This window comes from Bos grunniens, chromosome 3 (genome assembly GCF_055505025.1).
Source record: "Bos grunniens cultivar Pamir isolate PY7600 chromosome 3, Bosgru_T2T1.0, whole genome shotgun sequence".
Lineage (NCBI taxonomy): Eukaryota > Metazoa > Chordata > Mammalia > Artiodactyla > Bovidae > Bos > Bos grunniens.
This window is the reverse complement of record NC_141167.1, coordinates 44,511,622-44,534,510: the sequence shown is the minus strand read 5'-3', so window position 1 is coordinate 44,534,510 and position 22,889 is coordinate 44,511,622. Positions and strand designations below refer to the sequence as shown.

Here is a 22,889-nt window from a genome sequence, read left to right as displayed (position 1 = left end):
ATCAGTCAGATCCCAGGAAATTAGTAGATAATGGTTCTGGACAGAGACGATTTCAAGGGGTTGAAGACTGACTTTCCTTATTGATGGTCAGTTACAGTCAGTGGCCATGTCAAAGCGTAGTTTGGGATGAGTGGCCTTCATGTCCTCTGTAATCTCCATCACCACTCCCACCACATCTAAATTTTTTAAAATAATAATTTTATATGGAAATTGATATTTTTGTTCATTTTATATAGTGTCAATAAAGGCATATTTTTTATTACTCTTAGCAAGCAGGATATCCCATGTTCTAGCCCTCTCCTTTCTTAGACACGCATCTATATCAGCACCCCTCTTCATATGACAAATCACCAAAGTCCCTCTCCTTTTGGACTGTGCCCTTTTATAACCCATCCCATGTGCAGCTTCCGAAAGAAAGTTCCTAAAGTGTAGCTTCGGACATGCCACGCTCCTGTTCACCAAGACTTCCCATCGCTCCCAGTTGCTCAAGAAGAAACAAGTTCCTCCTCCAAGCCTTTTGCAATAGAGTCCCAAACTAGCTCATATCTCCTCGCTCCCCAAATTACAGTCTATATCTGATTCTAGCCAAAATGGATTATTTGTTGTTTCCCAAACTGTTTCCATACTTTTTCCCCTGCATTTCACACTTCTTAGATGCCTTTTATTATCAGACCACTTGCCTTTTGAAACCCTACAGTCCTTTAAGGTTCATCTCCAACACCAGTTCTCCCATGATGGCTTTTATTTTTTCAATTTATCCTGATTTTAATTATGGTCAAAGATTTTTTCCATATATATTATCAAAAAACATTTATTTTCTATCCAATATTTGGAAGAAACTGTGACAGCGAAAAATAACCTGTATCTACTAATATATTGTGAGGCCTTTATGATTCGACCTTGGGGAACTGGACTCATTGGTGAATCCTAATTTCATTACCAGATAGCTGTGTAACCTTGGACAAGTAACATCTCCAGCCTTAAGCTTATCATAAATAAAATAGACATTATAAAGTATCTTCACTGGAGAATTGCTGTGAAAAAACAGAAATGATCTTGCACATATTCTCTAGTAAGTAGCGCATTTTTCAATTTTGCTGAATGTGCTTAGTAAATGTCTCAAATGAGTTGGGATCCAAGAGAGAGAGAATTTTTTTTTTAACTTTACAATATTGTATTGGTTTTGCCATATATCAACATGAATCCGCCACAGGTATACACATGTTCCCCATCCTGAACCCTCCTCCCTCCTCCCTCCCCATACCATTTTAACCCCAACTCTGTCCAAACCTTGGATATATCACTTGCTCTCTCTAGGCCTCCCTATCTCCCATCATGCATATCGCTAAGTGGGGAAACCCTTGCCCTCTGACTGAGTCAACCTGAGTCCCTAGGCGGCAGTGTCTTGAGTTTAGGCCCATACTCTGTGTGGCCACTAGCTGGCAGGATTGCCACATGGCTGCCTGGCCACTCCCTATCTCCACCTCCAGGAAGGCCCTGCCTTAGGGACTCTGGACCAAAACAAACAAAACTGTCCAACCTAGTAGCGGCCAAGACTTCAGAGTGGATTTTACGGGGCTTTTATAGAGAAGAGGACGCGAGTCTCCAGCACTCTAGTACAAGCCTAGAGGAGGGAGTAGGATTCCCAGGGCAGCACATTGATCACATGGCAGATGCCCCTGTAAAGTGCTGCAGGTTACCCAGGCCAACACCAGGGTGCCCTTTGGAGAATCAGATGCTGCCTCTCTTGGAAACTACATCCCATGCCTCACAAAATACTTGTGAAAATTTGGGACTTGTAATGTCCAAATGTGTGAGCAACTCACTTTGATTCCTTCACTCCTCAGTTTCCTTTGATGTAAAATGAATGTAAGCCAGGTCTCTGAACACCTTGTTCTGCCTCTCAGTGCCACAGGCACTGCAGAATCCTGGAAAGAATATGGGCTTTGTGAACACACAGACTTGCTTTAATTACTGTTCTGTCCTTTTACGTGAACCTGAGAAACTTTTCTAAGTTTCCTCATCTACAAAGTGAAGGTATAAAACCTATTTATTTCACAATTTTTTTTTTTTTGATGAATGAAATGAAATAAAGGAAGTGAAAGTAGCACACAGAGTTGCTCAATAATGTTAATTCCCTTCCCTGATTATAAAAATATAAAACAGCATGTTTCTGTAGTCATTAAAAATTTGTACACATGCATAAAAAAATATGTAACAAACTCTTAAGATTTATCTCTAGTGATAAAAATTCAAGTGACTAGTCTTTTCTTCTTTATTCCCCTCTGTGAAGTGAAAGTGAAGTCACTCAGTCGTGTCTGACTCTTTGCGACCCCATGGACCGTAACCTACCAGGCTCTTCTGTCCATGGGATTTTCCAGGCAAGAGTACTGGAGTGGGGTGCCATTTTCTTCTCCAGGTGATCTTCCCGACCCAGCGATCGAACCCGGGTCTCCGCATTGCAGGCAGACGCTTTACCGTCTGAGCCACCAGGGATTCCCCTCTGTAGTTTTTCTAAATTTTCTAAAATGAACGTTTGCCTCTGTTTTTCCTTTTTTATTGTGGTAAAATATGCAAAGCCTAAAATCGACCATTGGAGCCATTTTTAAGTAAACAGTTCTGAGGTATATTCGCAATGTTGTATAACCGCCACCCATTGCCATCCACCTCCCTCTTACCATCCCAAACTGAAATTCTGTGCCCATTAAATCATAACCTCCATTTCTCCTTCCCCCAACCCCTAGTAACCACCATTCTACTTTCTCTTTGTATGAATTTGACTGTTCTAAACACTTCACTTCATATAAGTGGAATCTTACAATATTTGTCCTTTCGTATCTGGCTTATTTCTTACTTTGCTTAGCATAATGTTGTCAATGCTCACTCTATGTTGTAGCACAAATAAGAATTTCCTTTATTTTTAAGACTGAGAAATATTCTATTGTGTTTGTGTATTTACATATTTTTATTCATTTATCCATCAATGGATATTAGGATTGTTTTTATCTTTGACTCTTCTGAATAATATGAACAACAGTGTACAAATATCTGTTTGAGTCCCTGCTTTCAATTCTTTTGGGTATATATCCAGAAGTGGAATTGCTAGGTCACATTGTAATTCTACATTTAATATTTTAAGCAACTGCTATGCTGTCTTCTTGGAGAAGGCAATGGCACCCTACTCCAGTAACTCCTGCCTGGAAAATCCCATGGACGGAGGAGTCTGGTGGGCTGCAGTCCATGCGGTTGCTAAGAGTCAGACATGACTGAGTGACCTCACTTTCATTTTTCACTTGCAATGTACTCCAGTATTCTTGCCTGGAGAATCCCAGGGATGGGGGAGCCTGGTGGGCTGCCATCTCTGGGGTCGCACAGAGTCGGACACGACTGAAGTGACTAACAGCAGCATGCTGTCTTCTATATCAGCTGCAGCATTCTCAGATTATATATATATATATATATATATATATATGCCATCTGATGGATGTGAAGAGGTAGCTCATTGTGGTTGTAGCACTTGTTCCAGTGTGCTGATTTGCATCGGAGAAGGCATTGGCGACCCACTCCAGTACTCTTGCCTGGAAAATCCCATGGATGGAGGAGCCTGGTAGGCTACAGTCCATGGGGTCGGACACGACTGAGCGACTTCACTTTCACTTTTCACTTTCATGTATTGGAGAAGGAAATGGCAACCCACTCCAGTGTTCTTGCCTGAAGAATCCCAGGGATGGGGGAGCCTGGTGGGCTGCCATCTATGGTGCTGCACAGAGTCAGAAACGACTGAAGCAACTTAGCAGCAGCAGCAGCAGCTGATTTGCATTTCCCTAGTGATTAGTGATGTTGATCATCTTTTCGTATTGTTTAGTAGCTAAGAAAAAAGTCCTTTCTTCTAAACAAATGAATATATTATGTAGCAGAATACAATATTTGTACAAACTTCCAAGTTAAAATATGAGACTTCGAAGGAATTTCCCATGTGTTGAGCAGCTTAGATCTATGGCCCTAGATGCTCCAGGAGTCCTCATTCATTCTTCTCCACCATGAGGATGGGTCGGGAAACAGTTTGAGGAACTAGCTGGTCCCTGAGTTCACAAGAGGAGAAAAGAGTATAAAGGCCAAGAAGGCTACATCTAATAAGAGAAAGTTTCCAAAGGAAAGTCAGCCCCAAATTAAAATGAAATCCATTTGGTAAACATTTAAGCTATTCTGCAAGTGACAGTGATCAAGTTACTTCTCATGAAGAAGTGAGTAAAACAGACGTTGAGCACCTGTTTGCCTTCTAACACGTACTACTGATATAAACGTACAGTACCACAGGAGGGTGCAACAGGAGGACAGAAAGCACAGAGCCCAACGCCAAACGGACATGTCAGGAGCTCCAGAGGGGGATGGACCAGGAGCTAAAAGGAACACATGGACCAGTTATCCCCAAACATCTGTCTGTAGGCAGAATAGTAGCTGATTAAAGAAGGGAAAAAATAAGGATATCCTCATGAGTTTTTCATAAAGCTAAATTGACCCCATATGGGAACTATCACTAGGGATTAAATGTCCTTTCTTTTATAAAATAAAAATTACTCTTAACAAGCCAAAATTAAAGGAACAAATCCACACCATTTCTTAAATCTTGTTATGACTTCTAATTGGTCCGTGACATTTTGGTACTCTCAGCACTCCAGGAATTCCTGACTAGGAGCAAGGAGAGGGTGTCTGTCATAGAGAAGGGTGAGCCAGTCAGGATGTGTGGAAACCCACTGAAGACTTGGCCCAGGATGAGTGTCATGGACTCCAAGCTCTTTCAGAGAAGCCACCTGTAGGTCCTGACACATGCAGCCCCCTCCCACCCCTATCATTCTGAGCCAGGGATTTGGATTTAAAGGGATTTAAAGAGGTAGGAATGTGCTGATGTGTTTTGGATTCGTCTGTCCCATTCAATAGAAAGGAGTTGGTACACTTTTTCTGTAAAGGACCAGACAGTGAACATGTTAGGCTTTGTGAGGCATCTGATCTTTGCCATGACTACTCAAAAGCAGCCACAGACAATACACAAACGGCCAAGACTGTGTTTCACTGAACCTTTATTCACAAAATGTAGGCAGAAGGCCACAGTTGGCCCGTGGGCCATCGTTTACCTAAGACTACTCTAAAGAACAGAGAGGAGAGCCTCATAAATCCCAGATCAGACTTAGCAGTGAAAACAGATCCATTAGTTGGCATAAAACCTGTGGCACAGAAAGCCCCCTGGTTTTGAGTTCAGCTGAGACAGATGTCTGCTGAGCACCAGGATCACTGCTAGAATTTTACATCTAGCTGGCATGCCAAGCAATATACTAAGTACATCATATGGATTATTTTACTTAATTTGCACAACCACACAATAAATAGCTATTACTACCAATTCCACTTTACAGCTGAAGGAATTCAAGATAGAGTTGCTTAGGCCCACACAGCTGGTAAGCGGGGGAGTGTGGTTCATAAAGCAGGACATGTGGACTTCTGCTTCTAGCCATGGTGGACTAACAGGGACTAGATTCATATTTCCACCTGAAACAGCTAGTGAGTTGAACAAACTCTGTGAAAAGATTGTTTTCAGACATTCAGGAAGAGGCAGAGTGGGACAGTGATTCCTACAAAAAAAGAGGTGAGCCCTGCCTAGGATGCCCCAACTTACTGTCTGCATAAATTTTCCAGGCTGTTCCAAAGGGAACAGGACCCATACAGAACCCAGCTATTTAAGGTCACAATGTCTGGAGTCTGGGAGGCCAAAGCAGCTAAAATTTCTGGGGCAGAGTGCTGGAGAAGAAAGAGTCACACAGAAGGGAGCTCCAGAGACATGCAGGTTTCCCTTACATCTTTACCTGCGAACTCATCACCAACTGTGTGCAAGAAACTACCAGTGCAAGGGGAGAACCATCAGAAAGGAGCATTCCCAGAACTCACCCAGGGTTGGGAATATTTAATATTCATGTAGCCAGAGTAAAAAGATCTCCTGATAAGCACCTACTGGGACTAAACCAGGCCTACACTAAAGGATGCTCTGGACCTGCCTACCACAAATTCAAAGCAAGTCAAAAGAATCAGTTTGTTTCCAATTAGCTTAACTGCATACCTCAAATGTTTGTTGCTCAGTTGTGTCCAACTCTTTGTGACCCCATGAATTGTAGCCCAGCAGGCTCCTCTGTCCATGGGATTCTCCAGCCAAGAATGCTGGAGTGGATAGCCATTCCCTTCTCCAGGGGATCTTCCTGCTCCAGGAATCAAACCCAGGTCTCCTGAATTGCAGACAGATTCTTTACCATCTGAGCCACCAGCTGCTGCTGCTAAGTGGCTTCAGTCATGTCCGACTCTGTGCCACCCCATACATGGCAGCCCACCAGGCTCCCCCGTCCCTGGGATTCTCCAGGCAAGAACACTGGAGTGGGTTGCCATTTCCTTCTCCAATGCATGAAAGTGAAAGTGAAGTCACTCAGTTGTGTCCGACTCTTAGCGACCCCATGGCCTGCAGCCCACCAGGCTCCTCCATCCATGGGATTTTCCAGGCAAGAGTACTGGAGTGGGGTGCCATTGCCTTTTCCCTGAGCCACCAGGGAAGCCCTCAAAAGAAGGCCTAAAACTATTTAAAGGGTTACAGGAAAAAAAAATCTGTGCCCAATTACATAAAGTTTACAATGTCTCCTACTCAACAAAAAAGTAACAGGCATTCAAAAAAGCAGGAAAATATGCCCTAAAACCTGGGGAGGCAGCAGGGAGAATCAGTCAATAGAAATAGATATAGAAATGCCACAGATGATACAACTAATAGATAAGGATGTTAAAACGGCTTCTATAAATATGCTCCATATGTTCAAGAAAGTATAGAAGAGCATAAGCATGATGATAAATGAATAAAAAAGATCCATATTAAACTTCTAGAGATGGAAAACAAACAACAGTAATGTCTGAGATGAAAGGTCACACAACTAGCAAGTGGCAAATCTGAGATTCCAACCCTGGACGGACTCCAGGTCTGGTTCACTACACTTCTGTATCAGTTTTGTAGCAGAGACGACTGATAGAGAAGGATAACCAGCACCATTTTATGAATGAAGCCAGTTGGTTCATATGTGTAAGGAGAATTTTAAAAACTTCCCTGAGTGAATTTAGACTGTCTTGTGTTTACACTCGTTACTCCAGGTATCTCTTGACTTCCTACTTTTGTATTCCAGTCCCCTATGATGAAAAGGATATCTTTTTTTTTTCTTTTTGGTGTTAGTTCTAGAAGGTCTTGTAGGTCTTCATAGAACCATTCAACGTGAGTTTCTTTGGCATTAGTGGTTGGTACATAGACTTGGATTACTGTGATATTGAATGGTTTGCCTTGGAAATGAAAAGAAATCATTCTGTCATTTTTGAGATTGCACCCAAGTACTGCATTTTGAACTGTTTTATTGAATATAAGTGCTACTCCATTTCTTCTAAGGGATTATTGCCCACGGTAGTAGATATAATGGTCATATGAATTAAATTTGCCCATTCTGGTCCGTTTTAGTTCACTGATTCCTAAAATGTCGATGTTCACTCTTGCCATCTCCTGTTTGACCACTTCCAGTTTACCTTGATTCATGGACCTAACAGTCCAGGTTCCTATGCAATATTGCTCTTTACAGCATCGGACTTTACTTCCATCACCAGTCAAATCCACAACTCAGAGTTGTTTTCACTTTGGCTCTGTCTTTTCATTCTTTCTGGAGTTATTTCTCCACTCTTCTCCAGTAGCATATTGGGTACCTACCAACCTGGGGAGTTCATCTTTCAGTGTCCTATCTTTTTGCCTTTTCATGCTGTTCATGGGGTTCTCAAGGCAAGAATACTGAAGTGATTTGCCATTCTCTTCTCCAGTGGACCTCATTTTGTCAGAACTCTCCACCATGACCTGTCCATCTTGGGTGGCCCTACACAGCATGGCTCATAGTTTCATTGAGTTAGACAAGCAGGGCAAAAGCTAACAAAGTTTTGTCAAGAGAACACATTGGTCATAGCAAACAGCCTTTTCCAACAACACAAGAGACATGGATCACCAGATGGTCAGTACCAAAATCAGACTGATTATATTGTTTGTAGTCATAGATGGAGGAGAAAGCAATGGCACCCCACTCCAGTACTCTTGCCTGGAAAATCCCATGGACGGAGGAGCCTTGTGGGCTGCAGTCCATGGGGTCGATAAGAGTCAGACACGACTGAGCGACTTCACTTTCTCTTTTCACTTTCATGCACTGGAGAAGGAAATGGCAACCCACTCCAGTGTTCTTGCCTGGAGAATCCCAAGGACGGAGGAGCCTGGTGGGCTGCCATCTATGGGGTTGCACAGAGTCGGACACGACTGAAGTGACTTAGCATAGTATAGCATAGTCATAGATGGAGAAGCTGTATACAGTCAGCAAAAACAAGACTGGGAGCTGACTGTGGCTCAGATCATGAACTTCTTATTGCCAAATTCAAAGTTAAACTGAAGAAAGTAGGAAAAACCACTAGACCATTCAGGTGTGACCTAAATCAAATTCCTTGAGATTATACAGTGGAAGTGACAAACAGATTCAAGGGATTAGATCTGATAGACAGAGATCCTGAAGAACTATGGACAGAGGTTCCTGACGTTATCCAGAAGGCACTAATCAAAAGCATCCCCAAGAAGAAGAAATGCAAAAAGGCAAAATGGCTATCTGAGGAAGCCTTACACATAGCTGAGAAAAGAAGAGAAGCTAAGGGCAAAGGAGAAAAGGAAAGATATACCCATTTGAATGCAGAGTTCCAAAGAATAGCAAGGAGAGATTAAAAAAAAAAAAGCCTTCCTCAGTGATCAATGCAAAGAAATAGAGGAAAACAAGAGAATGGGAAAGATTAGAGATCCCTTCAAGAAAATTAGAGATGCCAAGGGAACATTTCATGCAAAGATGGGCACAATAAAGGACAGAAATGGTATGGACCTAACAGAAGCAGAAGATATTAAGAAGAGGTGGCAAGAATACACAGAAGAACTATACAAAAAAAAGATCTTTATGACCCAGATAGCCACAATGATGTGATCACTCACCTAGGGCCAGACATCTTAGAGTGTAAAGTCAAGTGGGCCTTAGGAAGCATCACTACGAACAAAGTGGAGGTGATGGAATTCCAGTTGAGCTATTTAAAATCCTAAAAGATGATGCTGTGAAAGTGCTGCACTCAATATAAAAGCAAATTTGGAAAACTCAGCAGTGGCTTCAGGACTGGAAAAGTTCGGTTCTCATTCTAATCCCAAAGAAAGGCAATGCCAAAGAATGTTCAAACTACCACACAATTGCACTCCTTTCACATGCTAGCAAAGTAATGCTCAAAATTCTCCAAGCTAGGCTTCAATAATACGTAAACCAAGAACTTCCATATATTCAAGCTGGATTTAGAAAAGGCAGAGGAACCAGAGATCAATAAAGTATAGTTGAATTACAATGTTGTGTTAATTACTGCTTACAGCAAAGAGACTCAATTATACATATGTATATGAGCTTCCCAGGTAGCCCTATGGTAAAGAATTCTCCTGCCAATGCAGGAGACACAAGAGATGCACTTTCAACCCCTGGGTCTAGAATATCCCCTGGAGGAAGGCATGGCAACCTACTCCAATATTCTTGCCTGGTAAATTTCTTGCCTGGTAGGCTACATTTCATGGGGTCACAAAGAGTCTGACATGACTGAGTGACTGAGCATATATATATATACGTGTATATATATATATATATACACATACATATACATATAAACCTACTTTGAACTGTAGTTTGCTACCTGCAACAGAATGCAACATAATGAATCAAAACTGGTTTATCATGAGCACTTTCCTACATGAGATATAATGTTCTAATCAGGCAGCATATATGTTTGGTCCACCTGAAAGATGGTTTTCAAGCAAAATTAATGAATCAACATTTAATTTTATATTTAGGTCACATATCATTTTGTTTAGCATGATTCATTTATTTGTCATGTGGGATGTGTCTTCTAGCCTTGTTGAGTGGGTCATTTCTAGCAATACCAACATTTTCACATTTCTGGACCTACAAATCTAAGAGCCAGACCATGAAATGTGGCCACCATGCTCCATGTTTTATCTTGCATAACCTATACTCTGTCTGCTCTGTTCGTCTCATCTCTCTCCTTAATGACTCCCATTACAGTGCTCTTCCCACCATGCCGCATGTTCATTAGGTGGTTAATTACATCATGAGCTTCAAGTAATAAAACAGCATTTCTTACTTTTTGTTAATTCAGATAGGCCTTCCCTCCAATTAGTGTAAATTGTTAAGGTTTTATTATATACATACATATGTGTTTGTGTTTGTAAAGTTTCATTGATGAATAATGACTGTGTAGCCACCCACAGACCAGATGGAAATGATTGGAGATCATTAAATAAAACATTGTTAGGTCATTTCCAGCATGTAATCAGCAACAATGGCTGTGGTTAGACTTGTTATATAAACAGATGGAGGAAAGGATGACTCACAGAGGATAAGAATTACTGAGGCCTTAGGTAGCCCAAACACAGACCTTCCAAGAAATAAGTTTGGGGACTGCTGCGGATGGCTTCGATGGTGCCCTAGGTTGAAGGGATGATGAACAGCACAGAATCTTTGTTCTCTGCATATAGTCTAAAGTTATAAAAACAGAGTTTCCATCCATCCTCCTTCCTAACTTTTACTCCTTCCTTTATTTTCTCTTTTCCTAAAAGCACTTATGAATGTCAAATATGTGCCACCCATGGGGCTGGGTATTTAAAAAGATGTAATTCTAATAACTTGCCCCTACTATTTCCTGGTTTTGTGGCCTTGGTCAAGTTGATTAACTTCCAGAAGCTCAATTTCAGCATTTGAAACTGAAGATAAAATTGCCTCTCATGTCTCTACTTTATAGATTTGCTTTGAAAATCCAATGACATTAGTGAGGTAAAAGGAAAGAAACTCCTGTAAGGATCTTTACTATTATTCCATGCCTAGAACTACCACAACCCTCTAACAGATAATGTCAACTTTGTGCTTTGCTTCTAAGCATATTTTCACTAAGTTATGTAATACTTTAAAGTAGAAAGCATATAGCATTATTATCAGAACAATCAGTCTTAAGTCCCAGCTTCACCATTTAATAATAGTGTGACATTAGGCAAATTCCTTCAAGGCTTCAAGAAGTTGTTGTAAGGAAAAAATTAAGATTAAAAAAAATAATACTTAGAAATCAGATTGTGTGTGTGTGTGTGTGTGTGTGTGTGTGTTGGTTGCAAGGATCACTTTTAAAAGCGGAGGGAGTTTATTTTCAGGATTTATACTATCTAGAGCAAGAACAAGAAATCCTTAGGACTTGAGACCCTCTGAGAAGCAGACAAATCCTTCAGACTTTCTCATTGAATCTCTGTTTCTCTCCACCTGTCTGGTTTGTACTCACTGCACAGTCTAGATGGAATCCTAAAGTGAACCAATCTGAGTGATTTAACAATCCATCATGGACTCTGTGACACAGAAGCCCTCCACACAAGATCATCTCCAAACAAGCCAAGGACTAGCTCAGGGCAACCCAATCAGTGGCCACTTCTGCTCAAAGGATAACCAAACACTAGTCTCCTGATTAAAGGGCTATGAATGGGCTGAGGGTTGTTGTACGTGGCAGGAAACATCACTGACTATTTCAAAATAAGACAGGAACATATGAGTACACTGTATTGAGAAAGAAGTAGCAAATAAAAACCGCCTGCCACCACCCCCACCCCCACCCCCAGCACTCTGAGGCTATATGTAAAGGCATAACACAAAGAAAAGGAAGAGAAACCAGAGATCAAATTGCCAACATCCGTTGGATCATAGAAAAAGCAAGAGAATTCCAGAAAAACATCTACTTCTGCTTCATTAACTATGATAAAGCCTTTGTATGGATCACAACAAACTATGGAAAATTCTTAAAGAGTTTCAGACCACCTTACCTGCCTCCTGAGAACCCTTTATGCAGGTCAAGAAGCAACAGTTAGAACTGGATGTGAAACAATGGACTGGTTCAAAATTGGGGAAAATGTATGTCAAGGCTATATATTGTCACCCTGCTTATTTAACTTATATGCAGAGTACATCATGCGAAATGCCAGGGTGGGTGAAGCACAAGCTGAAATCAAGATTGCTGGGAGAAATATCAATAACCTCAGATATGCAGCTAATGCCACCTTTATGGCAGAAAGTGAAGAGGAACTAAAGAGCCTCTTGATGAAAGTGAAAGAGGAGAGTGAAAAAGCTGACTTAAAACCTAGCATTCAAAAAAACAATGATCATGGCATCCAGTCCCACCACTTCATGGCAACAAGATGAGGGAAAAGTGGAAACAGTGATAGATTTTATTTGCTTGGGCTCGAAAATCACTGCAAATGGTGACTGCAGTCATGAAATTAAAAGATGTTTGCTCCTTGGAAGAAAAGCTATGACAAACCTAGACAGTGTATTAAAAAGAAGAGACATTACTTTGCCGATAAAGGTCCATCTAGTCAAAGCTATGGTTTTTCCAGTAGTCATGTATGAATGTGAGAATTGGACCATAAAGAAGGCTGAGTGCCAAAGAATTGATGCTTTAGAATTTTGGTGCTGGAAAAGACTCTTGAGAATCCCTTGTATTGCAAGGAGATCCAACCAGTCAACCCTAAAGGAAATCAGCCCTGAAAATTCATTGGAAGAACTGATGCTGAAGCTTAAACTCCAGTATTTTGGCCACCTGATGTAAAGAGCTGACTCATTAGAAAAGAGCCTGATGCTGGTAAAGATTGAGGGAAGGAGGAGAAGGGGCCAACGAAGGATAAGAAAGTTGGACAGCATCACCGACTCAATGGAAATGAGCAAACTCTAGGAGATAGTGAAGGACAGGGAAGCCTGGCATGCTGCAGCCCATGGGGTCACAAAGAGTTGGACATGACTTAGCAACTGAACAACACAATGAAATCCCTGGCGGTCTAGTTAAGACTGTGCTTCCACTGCAGGGACCATGTATTTGATCCCTGGTTGTAGAACTAATCCTGCATTCTGTGAGGCATAACCAAAAAAAAAAAGTTACACAGAAGGTGTGTGCTTAGAGATGAAGAGATTAGAGTCTAGTTAGAAAATAACTTTTTCTCTGAAAGTTTCCCTTAACTGCAGCAAATACAGAAAAAAGAAAGTTAACACAGATGTAAGGAATGGGAAGCAGGGTAGAGGAGGCATCGAGAGTGTTGACATTAAATGAGGGATGCAAAGATGAAATACACTGCAACCATCCCCATCAGTTCAGTTCAGTTCAGTCGCTTAGTCATATCCGACTCTTTTGCGACCCCATGAATCACAGCATGCCAGGCCTCCCTGTCCATCACCAACTCCCAGAGTTCACTCAAACTCACATCCATCGAGTCAGTGATGCCATCCAGCCATCTCATCCTCTGTCGTCCCCTTCTCCTCCTGCCCCCAATCCCTCCCAGCATCAGAGTCTTTTCCAATGAATCAACTCTTCGCATGAGGTGGCCAAAGTACTGGAGTTTCGGTTTTAGCATCATTCCTTCCAAAGAAGTCCCAGGGCTGATCTCCTTCAGAATGGACTGGTTGGATCTCCTTGCAGTCCAAGGGACTCTCAAGAGTCTTCTCCAGCACCACAGTTCAAAAGCATCAATTCTTCGGTGCTCAGCCTTCTTCACAGTCCAACTCTCACATCCATACATGACCACTGGAAAAACCATAGCCTTGACTAGATGAACCTTTGTCGGCAAAGTTATGTCTCTGCTTTTCAATATGCTATCTAGGTTGGTCATAACTTTCCTTCCAAAGAGTAAGCGTCTTTTAATTTTCATGGCTGCAGTCACCATCTGCAGAGATTTTGAAGCCCCCCAAAATAAAGTTTGACACTGTTTCCACTGTTTCCCCATCTATTCCCCATGAAGTGATGGGACCAGATGCCATGATCTTCATTTTCTGAATGTTGAGTTTTAAGCCAACTTTTTCACTCTCCTCTTTCACCTTCATCAAGAGGCTTTTGAGTTCCTCTTCACTTTCTGCCATAAGGGTGGTGTCATCTGCATATCTGAGGTGATTAATATTTCTCCCGGCAATCTTGATTCCAGCTTGTGCTTCTTCCAGCCCAGCATTTTGCATGACATACTCTGCATAGAAGTTAAATAAGCAGGGTGACGATATATAGCCTTGACATACTCCTTTTCCTATTTGGAACCAGTCTGTTGTTCCATGTCCAGTTCTAACTGTTGCTTCCTGATCTCCATACAGATTTCTCAAGAGGCAGGTCAGGTGTTCTGGGATTCCCATCTCTTGAAGAATTTTCCACAGTTTATTGTGATCCACACAATCAAAGGCTTTGGCATAGTCAATAAAGCAGAAATAGATGTTTTTCTGGAACTCTCTTGCTTTTTCCCTGATCCAGCAGATGTTGGCAATTTGATCTCTGGTTCCTCTGCCTTTTCTGAAAGCAGCTTGCACAACTGGCAGTTCACAGTTCACGTATTGCTGAAGCCTGGCTTGGAGAATTTTGAGCGTTACTTTACTAGCGTGTGAGATGAGCACAATTGTATGGTAGTGTAAAGTAAATCAGACAGCTAGCATTTTGCAGCAGGTTTTGGGGAATCTGGTCTCATCAGCAATATTGATGACAAATTTTGAATACTTAACATGAATACTGAATAATAACATAAATAATCACTAATAAGTACCCTGACAAATTAGTGGAGTAACCAGGGGGAAGAAAAAGAGTGTGGGGGACAGAGAAAAATCAAAGAAAGCCAGAAGATGGTAAATCTAAACTATATTAAAATCAAAGATCTCTCCTCAATAATACTTATCTCTTACGGATTGAATTGTGTCCCTTCTTCCCTCACACACAAAGGATATGTTGGTCTTAATCCTCAGTACCTGAGAATGTGACCTTATTTGGAAATAAGTTCTTCACAGCAGTAATCAACTTAACATGAGGTCATTAGAGTGTCTTTGTATGATTCAAGGTGTGTTTATAAAAGAGGGAGAATTTGGATACATAGACAAGCATGCACAGAAGGAAGGAGATGTAAAGACATAGTGAGAATTACATCTACATGCTAAAGATTTCCAGAAAACCTCCAGAAGCTAGCAGAGAGAGAGAGATCTCTCCCACAGCCCTCAGAAGGAACCAACCCTACCAAGTTCTTGGTTCTTGACGTCTACTCTAAGTTTCTGTTGTTGAAGCCACCTGGTTTATGGTACTGTGTTATAGCCCCAGGAAACTAATACACCATCTGAGAATGTTTACCATTTTCTTAGGTAGAAAGTGAAAAGTCAGAACTCCATTGATAAGCACATATTCTTGTCGCTTATAAATAATCCTATCTTATATATTCCACCTATAATGAGATATGTGCATTTCATTTAGCACAATGTCTTCAAGATCTATCCTGGTTGTTGCAAATAGAATTTCCCCATTTCTAAGGACTAAATTATATATATAATGTTTATATATATATATTTATGTATAGGTTTCCCTGGTAGCTCAGCTGGTAAAGAATTTGCCTGCCATGCGAGAGACCTGGGTTTGATCTCTGGGTTGGGAAGATCCTCTGAACATGACAACCCACTTCAGTATTCTTGCCTGGAGAATCCCTACGGGCAGAGGTGTCTGGTGGGCTATAGTCCATGGGGTTGCAAATAGTTGGGCACAACTGAGGGACTAAGATATATATATATATCTATATAGATACATATATACATACATATATATGTATACTGGGCTTAGATATATATATATATCTCACAACTTCTTTATCCATTCATCCATCAATGGACACTTAGGCTGTTTCCATGTCTTGGCTATTACAAATAGTGCAGCTATGAACATGGGGGTGCAGATGTCTTTTTAAGTTAATGTTTTCAATTCCTTTGCATATATTCCCAGAAGTGGAGTTGCTAGAATACATGGTAGCTCTATTTTTAATTTTTTGAGGGTCCTCAGATCCTCAAGATTGTTCTCAATAGTGGCTGTACCAATTTACAACCCCCCCCCACCAACAATGCACAAGGGGTTCATTTTCTCTATATCCATACCAGCACTTGTTATCTCTGATGGCTAGTCTAACAGGCATGAGGTGATATCTCACTGTGGTTTTGATTTACATTCCCCTAGTAATTAGTGATGTTGAGCATCTTTTCATGTGCCTGTGAACATTTCACATTTTTTGAATAAATATCTGTTCAAGTCCTTTGCCCATTTTTAATTGGGTTATTTAGGGTTTTGTTTTGTCTTTGTTTTTTGCTGCTTTATTTCTTTACATTTTGGGGATATTAATCTTATCAGATATATGGTTTGCAAATATTCTTTCCCATTCTGTAGGTTGTTCTTTTCACTTTGTTGATGGTTCCTTCTGCTATGCAAAAATTGTAGAATGACTCTTTAATATTGCTTTTGCTTTTTTATCCAGGTGGGATATATGGTACTGAAGCACTTTACAGACTGTGAAATACTATGAAATAACAAGAACATATATTCCACTGATTAAAATATTCTCTCTGTTTAATGTCTCTTTCTTCTAATAGGGCTAGCTACAGGAAAAATATAAAACTCCAGGAAAATCATGTTAGGTTCATTGGGCAAGAATATTAATTGTTCCAACAGGAAACTGACTACATGTCAGAAACCATAGCAAAAGTCCAATCACACCAGCATTGTCCTCACAGTTACCCAGAAAATCCCTTCAGGAACCCATTTCCACTCCGGCTACCACCTCTCATACAAGTGCATCATCATCTAGATGAATTGTGAGGAGTCTCTAGGTTGCAGAGATGAGTAAGCATTCCTCAACATCACTGCCCCTCTTCTTTAGCAACAAGCCCACACATTGTTTCTGGAAGCATAACCATCCAAAGTAAAGTCAATCTTTCATGCAGCCACATATGTGCTCACATGTGAGTACAAGTTCTGACCAATGGTGCACAAATAGAAGTGTTGAATGTGATTTCTATGTCTGTAAAAAGGGAAGACATGTGATCTGTATCCTCCTGTCTTCCTGGTTAGAATGTCAACATTATAGCCTGTCTTTGTAACATAATTCGTGCAGTCATCTATTTAATGTAAAGGCATGATAAAGGAAACACAGGCATTTGCCACTGTAGAGAGTCTACCCTGGGTTGCCAATATCAGTACATTTTTATCAAGAGAGAATTACAATTCTATATTTTTAAAATCATGATTATTTTAGGATTTTGTAAAATGTAGCCAAAATGAGTCAATGCCCTTAAAAACAAAGCAGAGAAAACATGTCATGGTAGTTCAAAGAATACGGAAATATCTCACATAAGGAGAAATGCAGAGCTCAGGGCTGGTTAATCCAGCAATTCAAGAAGGTCAAACATCCAGAGTTTTGCATCTTTCTGGTCTGTTTCCCATTGTTTACCCACATATATAATACTTCAGGCTTGACGAACTACTAGTGGTTCCCTAAATATGACATCTTCTTTTAATTCTCCTTTCAGTTAAATGTTCTGTTGCTTCTCCTTGGAACATTCTTCCTCTCCTTCTAGCTAGCTTATTTATTTAGCTCAGGCTGCCATAACAAAATACCATAGACTGTGTAGTTTAAACAAGTTTAACAAATTTATTTAACAAATTAAACAAATTTGTTTTCTCACAGTTTCTGGAAGTCCAGAATCAAGGTTCTGGCCAATTCAGTTTCCATTGAGGACTCTAATCTGGGCTTGCAGAAGGCTGCCTTCTTGTAAGTCCTCACATGGCTTTTCCTCAGCTTGTTGGGGTGGGAAGCAGGAGGAGGACGGTGAGGCAGCTGGCTGTCTGGTGTCCCTTCTTACAAGGACACTAATCCTTTCAGACCAGGGCCCCACCCTTATGACCTCATCTAACCTCAGTTACTTTAGTAAAAGTCCTATCTCCAAATATAGTCACCCTAGGGTTAAGGCTTCAGCATATGAACTTTGGGTGGAGGAGACATAAAAATTCAATCCATAATATCTGGTAAGTTCTTCCTAATCCTCTCAGATACAATCAAACCATATCTCCTTTAAAAAAGCCTTCCCAGACTCCTTAGGTAGGAGTTTCTTCCTGTTTCCATGTTAGTTCCTATCATGTCATGCTAATCACATTGAACAGTAATTAACAGATGTTTGCCCCTCCTTGTTAGCCCATGAAACCCTTAAAAATAGGGACAGTAGTTTATTCATTTTTTATTCCTAACACCTAGGATAATGCCTGGCACAAAGTTGGTGTTAACAAATGTTTAAGGAAGAGAGAGAGGAAAGAACCATCACGTCTTTGGAAGAAAATGTAATCTGTGTGCCAAATAACTGAATTACAAATGAACATCAAAATAGCCATCATCCACTGGATTTGTCTCAATGATACATAAATTCAATTACCAGGCTGCTAAACTTGCCATAGTCATTAAGAGTGTCTGAGTAATGCTATCTTCCAACCTACTGGCTATATGATTTCACTGATTATTTACAGTAGCATATTTTAAATGATTCTCAATTCTTTGATGTCTCTCCTATTCCTTTTTCCTGGAATCTTGGCTAGTCTTAGGGGCAGAAGTCACCTTCTAGGGGTTCTGAGGCTGTGCCAAAAGAAGCCTTGCAGCTTCAGCTCAGGCCTCTTGGAACACTTGCTCTTGGAAGCCTGGGACACCATGGAAGAAATCAACTACTCTGAGCCCACAACATAATGAAAAAACTCACGCTGGCCTATGGAGAAGCCACACCTCATGTAAGATCCCTTACCAGGCCCCAGACATTCAAGTCATCCCAGCTGTGGTTCTAGACATCTTGGAGCAAAGCAGAGCTGACTCTGTTATGTGCTATCTAGTTTCATGACCCCAAAAAGCATGAGATAACTGTAATAATAGTGTTGGAACAGTTTTTTAAGTGGTAGAAGATGATGAAATACTTACTCCACTGAGCCTCAGGGTTCTTGATTGAAAATGGAGCTGTAGGGACTTCCCTGGTTGTCCAGAGGCTGGGACTCGATGCTTCCAACGCAGGAGCCCCAAGTTCAATCCCTGGTCAGGGAGCTGGATCCTACATGATGAAACTAAGAGTTCACATGCTGCAACAAAAGATCCCAAGTGCCACAACTAAGATCTTGCACAGTGAAATAAATAAATAAATATTTTAAAAGAAGAAGAAGAATAAAATAGAGCTATATACACATTCCACCTCTTGGCACTACTGCAAGACTTAAAGAATTAGAGCTTATAAAGCATTTAAAAGAAACCTATATGCAGGTCAGGAAGCAACAGTTAGAACTGGACATGGAACTACAGACTGGTTCCAAATAGGAAAAGGAGTACATCAAGGCTGTATATTGTCACCCTGCTTATTTAACTTCTATGCAGAGTACATCATGAGAAACACTGGGCTGGAAGAAGCACAAGCTGGAATCAAGATTGCTGGGAGAAATATCAATAACCTCAGATACACAAATGACACCACCCTAATGGTAGAAAGTGAAGAGGAACTAAAGAGCCTCTTGATGAAAGTGAAAGAGGAGGGTGAAAAAGCTATCTTAAAACCCAACGTTCAAAAAACTAAGATCACAGCATTTGGTCCCATCACTTCATGGGAAATAAATGGGCAAACAGTGGAAACAGGGTCAGACTTTATTTTTTGGGGCTCCAAAATCACTGCAGATGGTGACTGCGGCCATGAAATTAAAAGACGCTTACTCCTTGGAAGGAAAGTTATGACCAACCTAGATAGCATATTGAAAAGCAGAGACATAACTTTGCCGACAAAGGTTCATCTAGTCAAGGCTACGGTTTTTCCTGTGGTCATGTATGGATGTGAGAGTTGGACTATGAAGAAAGCTGAATGCCGAAGAATTGATGCTTTTGAACTGTGGTGCTGGAGAAGACTCTTGAGAGTCCCTTGGACTGCAAGGAGATCCAACCAGTCCATTCTGAAGGAGATCAGTCCTGGGTGTTCTTTGGAAGGAATGATGCTAAAGCTGAAACTCCAGTACTTTGGCCACCTCATGTGAAGAGTTGACTCATTGGAAAAGACTCTGATGCTGGGAGGGATTGGGGGCAGGAGGAGAAGGGGACGACAGAGGATGAGATGGCTGGATGGCATCACCAACTTGATGGATGTGAGTTTGAGTGAACTCTGGGAGTTGGTGGTGGACAGGGAGGCCTGGTGTGCTGCAATTCATGGGATGACAAAGAGTCGGACACGACTGAGTGACTAAACTGAACTGAACTGAACTGACCTGGCCCAAAGTAAGTGCTTATAAATATTAGATACTATTTTATTTTACTTTTATTATTTTGTTACATTTTTATTTCTGAAGATCAAGACTGTTTTGTTTTGGTGAAGTTAATGATTGATCAGAGCTAGGGTACATTGCAATTTTGATGAGTCTTTATGACTTTGTAGTTAGTAGGCCATGTAAGTAAGGCCATCTCTTGCTAAGAGCCTGAATGTGTAGAGGGTGAGAAAACAAGCCCCTGCCCCAATTGTTGTTTAGTCGCTAAGCCATGTCCAACTCTTTTTTGACCCCACGGACTGTAGCCCACCAGTTCCTCTGTCCATGGACTTTCCCAGGCAAGAATACTGGAGTGGGTTGCCATTTCCTTCTCTAGGGGATCTTTCTGACCCAGGAATCAAACCCACATCTCCTGTATTGACAGGTGGATTCTTTACCTCTGAGCCACGAGGGAAGCTCCCTGCCCCAATTATCAACTATTAATCATTTTCCTAAGAGGTCAAGCTCTGGCTGGGACAGAGGAAAGAAGCTCCATAGCACACTTCCAAATCCTCTGTTTACTCTGCTGCCTTTTTTTTTTTTTCTGCCTTCTCCCTCCTGGAATAATTTGACACTAATGGGCAAAGCTCTTAAGGATGGAAATCATTGGTCTTTTCTCCCTGTGAGCCTAAAATCCAGCTTCAGAGGAGGAGAAATACAAACATGACTCTAATGGACTTCCCTTGTTCTCAGTCCTTCTCATTTCAAGACAGCAGTCCCCTTGGCATCAAGGCTCCTCATTTTAGATCCATTAGTGCCGGACAAATGAGCCGTGTGGCTTCTCTCATCTCCTGCCCAGAAACCACCACACATACCTCTCTCCTGACCCCTCCCTTAGTTAACATTGTTTAACAGACTCAAGGACACATCTGTGGTTCTTTTATTCCTAGAAGAGCAAAATGTGCTAATGCTTCCTGAGCTGCCTCCTGGTTTGGTGGCAACTCAAAGCCAAGGCCAGGACTGTTTGATGCTGTCTATTTTAGGACATTACTGATAGTCTGTTACTGAAGACCTGGGCAATGAAAAGGCCCCTGGGAGCCCATGACACTCTTGTGTTCTTCACTGAGATGCCCTGTCTGGGCCCAGTCATGTGCCCTCTCCTGACTTACCAGTGTGGCTCTGGCCTCACTGGCCTCCTTTAGGGCAGCATCAGGGCTTGAGGCCTTGGGAGGAGGGGCTGAGATACAGAAGAGGAACTGAGGAAGACTTACAGAACTAGTGCCCTAACTCAGCTAACTTATGAGGAAAAAGGAAGCATTTATAGGCTCAGCTGGATATTTAACCAGCATCTCCCCTGGTGGCTCAGACGGTAAAGTGTCTGCCCGCAGTGCGGGAGACTGGGGTTCGATCCCTGCGTCGGGAAGATCCCCTGGAGAAGGAAATGGCACCCACTCGAGTACTCTTGCCTAGAAAATCCCATGGATGGAGGAGCCTGGCAGGCTACAGTCCATGGGGTCTCAAAGAGTCGGACACGACTGAGCAACTTCACTTCACTTTTCAGGGTAAGGGAAAGTGTATCAGTTTCAAAACTGCAGACTGGAGTCTCAGGTCCTTTCCAGGTACTAGCCCCCTGACATGAGTTAAACTAGCTCAATCTCAGCCTACTTATTTGTATAAAAGGGAATATAATATTTAGCTGAAAGGGTTATTTTGACAGCTGGATGAGATAAAGTATTACCTTTATGCAATACAACACTTAGAAGCGGATGCAGATATCCAACGTGACCAGAAAGAGTCCAGTTTCCTTGTAGCTGGGTCACGAACACATCTGGCATCCAGAGGACTCTAAACCGTTTTCCAGTCTTCCCAGCAGGTTGTATTTCAGTCCACATAGAGTTTGCTTTCTCTATTTCCTCTTTACTTCCTTTTTCTTTTCTATCCTCTGCCTTCTGGGTCCCAGCCAAGGTTAAGGTCTGTCCCTCCTGGCTGAGTCTGGGATGAGCCCCATTCCAGGTGTCTTCTGAGTGGAGCTCCTGAAATAAAACAAGACTCTCTTGTGGATCCTGACCGCCTCTCTTAGAATAGCTTTTATTTATCAATATAATGATGTTGAAAGGTCTGTCCCTACCATGGATGGGACAGATTAAAGGGACAGAGATGTACACCCAGACAAAGTTAGTATTAAGTATTCAATAGTGACACATGGAGAAGGCAATGGCAACCCACTCCAGTGTTCTTGCCTGGAGAACCCCAGGGACGGGGGAGCCTGGTGGGCTGCCATCTATGGTGCTGCACAGAGTCAGACACGACTGAAGCGACTTAGCAGCAGCAGCAGCAGCAGTGACACTGTTTTCCTTTAATGTTTAACTAAATCTTTATCCTAAACTCTTCAGTCTCCTGATTGAGTGACCTGGGGCAAATGGCTTAACCTCTTATGCCTCAGTTTTTTCATCTGTAAAAGAGGGATAATAATAGAACCCAGGTCATAGTGCTGTTATGGGAATTAAATGAACTTACACATATAAAACTCTCAGAATGATGCCTAGCAAATTTTTAACTGTTTTGATTGTCTTATTTTGAAATAGGTTTTTATCCATGTTGATGCAATTTAAAGTTGAAGGTTCAAACAATACAGCCTCCTCTTTCTCCCTCCTTAGTCA

The 22,889-nt window shown here is 41.5% G+C and overlaps 1 long non-coding RNA gene across 1 annotated transcript in view; it reads right to left on the bottom strand.

Moving 5' to 3' along the window:
- LOC147375580 (uncharacterized) overlaps nucleotides 1-22,889 on the bottom strand; it is a 114,024-nt gene that overhangs the window by 59,306 nt on the left and 31,829 nt on the right. Inside the window, exons 3-4 of the long non-coding RNA XR_015161568.1 lie at nucleotides 21,968-22,262; nucleotides 18,938-19,064 (exon numbers count right to left, since the gene is read on the bottom strand). This is a non-coding gene — a long non-coding RNA (uncharacterized LOC147375580). The remainder of the gene's footprint in view (nucleotides 1-18,937; nucleotides 19,065-21,967; nucleotides 22,263-22,889) is intronic.